The 2500-nt window shown below is 44.9% G+C and overlaps 1 long non-coding RNA gene across 1 annotated transcript in view; it reads left to right on the forward strand.

Annotated features, from left to right (window-relative positions):
* The window catches only part of LOC135103986 (uncharacterized), a 20111-nt gene that overhangs the window by 721 nt on the left and 16890 nt on the right, over positions 1 to 2500 (forward strand). The gene's annotated exons all lie outside the window — the stretch shown is intronic.

Raw genomic sequence — 2500 nt, forward strand, 5'->3', positions numbered from 1 at the left:
TATCAGTATTAGTGATTGGCGTTGTTGTTGTTGTTATTGGTGTTGTTGGTTCTCCTTTTCCTCCTCCTCCTCCTCCTCCTCCTCCTCCTCCTCCTAGTACTACTACTACTACTACTACTACTACTACTAATACTACTACTATTTCTATCACCCCATCCTCCACTACTATCAATACCATCACAACCAAAAACAGCAACAACAACAACAACAACAACAACAGCAACAACAACAACAACAACAACAACAACAACAGCAACAACATTAAAAGAGGATTACGTTGCCTCTGTGGCCAATTACGAATGCAGTGAGGGTAACGCCACCTGAAAAATAAGGAAAAAGTAAAAGGAAAATAATAATAAAAATATATAATCTGGGCGTTGTGAGGTGTGTAGAAGGCGTGATGTGGGTGAGTGGATGGGTGGATGGGTGGATGGGTGGGTGTATTGGTTCTATCTTTATTAATTCTATCTTTATTCTCCTATCTCTATTCCTTCCTCCTTCATTTATTTCTTCTAAGTTTCTCCCTTCCTTCTACCTTTTTCCTTCTCCCTTCTATCTTTCCTTCTTCCTCCTTCACTTCTTCCTTTTTCCCTTCTTGTTTCCGCATATCCTTCCTTCTCTCGTGGTGTTGCTTGGGTGGGTGTGTGGGTGGGTGGTTTGCGGAGGTCTGCTCTGGGCAACGGCGGCCATCTACTGGAGGAGAGAGAGAGCGCTAATGTGCAATAGAGGGTGGTATTACCTGATCTAGTAGCACTTGTCACATGTAGATGGCGCAAGTGGTACCTCTCTCGTTTCACAATTCATCCGTGAGTTTCCTGAGAGCATGACTAATTAAGGACCTTTGAAAACAGTACTGATGAGAGAGCAACGTGTTTAAGAGCTTGCCTTCAGAGTATGAGCGGAGATAGTTACCGTATACATTCAGACTTAAATACTCTTAGGTCATTACCACAATCATGCACGATATTTTGAAGTATTTAAAGACAGCGATGACATAAGCTCAACACGAGGAACGCTCACCCTTGCAAATGTCTATAAACTAATGAAACTACCATACGGATTAAAAAAACGAAAAAAAAAACAAAACAAAAAACATCTCATTACCACAAGCACGAACTCTACTTAAACCTACTCAAAGACAACAATCGCATCACGCAATACAAGAAACACACCCTTAAAAAAAGCAACAAAATTAACACTCATGAAACAAGAAACAAAAAAACAAGGATCTGGTTGCAGTAAGAGATTCAAGCAAACTTATCATTGCATATCGACACTGGCCATCTCAGATATTATCCTCAGACAAGCAGTTCGCATCTTTTCTCGCTATCTACTGAAACCTACAGCCCCTGAGCGCCATCCGGGACCGGCGGCTCATTGCATGTTCCTCTCGTGCGTCCGGTAAAATCTTGCGTTATGGCGGCACGAGGCGAGGCGAGGCGGGGCGAGGTGGGACGAGGTAGGGCGAGGCTGGGTGGGGCAGGGCAAGGGAGAATCTGCAGAGAAGATACATTTTTGCAGATTCAAGGATAGTTAGTGAGAGTCTAGATTGCCTGGGTGTGATTGTGTGGAGTTAATTAAGGGAAGTGCCAAGGGGAGGAAGGAAGGTACGGTGTAGAGATGATGGTTACAGAGAGACAGAGAGTAAGAGAGAGAAATACGTAGAGATGCAGAGGACAAAAAAAAAGGTGTGAGGAAATCAGTGAGAATGGGCGAAGTGAGATCTCAGGGTATTGAAAATTTGGTCATGTGCTACGTGGAGGTTGTGTTTCGCAGGTGTGTGGAGGTTGTGCAGGTGTGGACTGAGGTTAGGCAAAGGTGGAGGCTATGCAGATGTGGAAACTAAGAGATGTGAAGACTGAAACAGGGATGGAAATCTAACACATGGGGGAACTTAACACCAAAGAATGGAACAGGTATGAAAGCTGAACAGGTGTGAAGAATCAAACAGGTACCCGAACAGAACACGTGTGGAAACTAAACAGGTGTGAAAATGAGACAAATAAAGGAAACACTAGATCAAGAGGACAAATTAAAGTGGATGAATGATACATGGACTCAAACTCATCCACTTAACACAAAGAGAAGCAGAAGGTGCAAGGTATTAGAGGAAGAGGAGTAGAGGAAAGGTACGTCTTGTCTGTCTAGTGGAGCAGGGAGAGGTGGAGGTAAAGAATGGAGAGATGGAGGAAAAAAGATGGAGGGGTAAAGGTGCAGGCAAGTCACGGGAACTCAGGTTTGATCCTTCTCTCAACATGCAATCCTTCCTCCTGCTCCTCCTCCTTCTCCTCCTCCCCCTCCTCCTCCTCCTCCTCCTATCTCCATCCCACTTCCGAATCTTCTTCCATTCCATCTATTCTCCTCTTCCTCCTCCTCCTCGGGATCTTTCCACACTCCCTGTCCTTCCTCTCCTCCTCCTCGTCCTCCTCCTCCTCCTCCTCCTCCCCCTCTCCTCCTCTTCCCTTCATCGTTCGTGCAATATTCCTAAGCTCACATTTCC

Source organism: Scylla paramamosain, chromosome 10 (assembly GCF_035594125.1).
Source record: "Scylla paramamosain isolate STU-SP2022 chromosome 10, ASM3559412v1, whole genome shotgun sequence".
NCBI classification, from domain to species: Eukaryota; Metazoa; Arthropoda; class Malacostraca; order Decapoda; family Portunidae; genus Scylla; species Scylla paramamosain.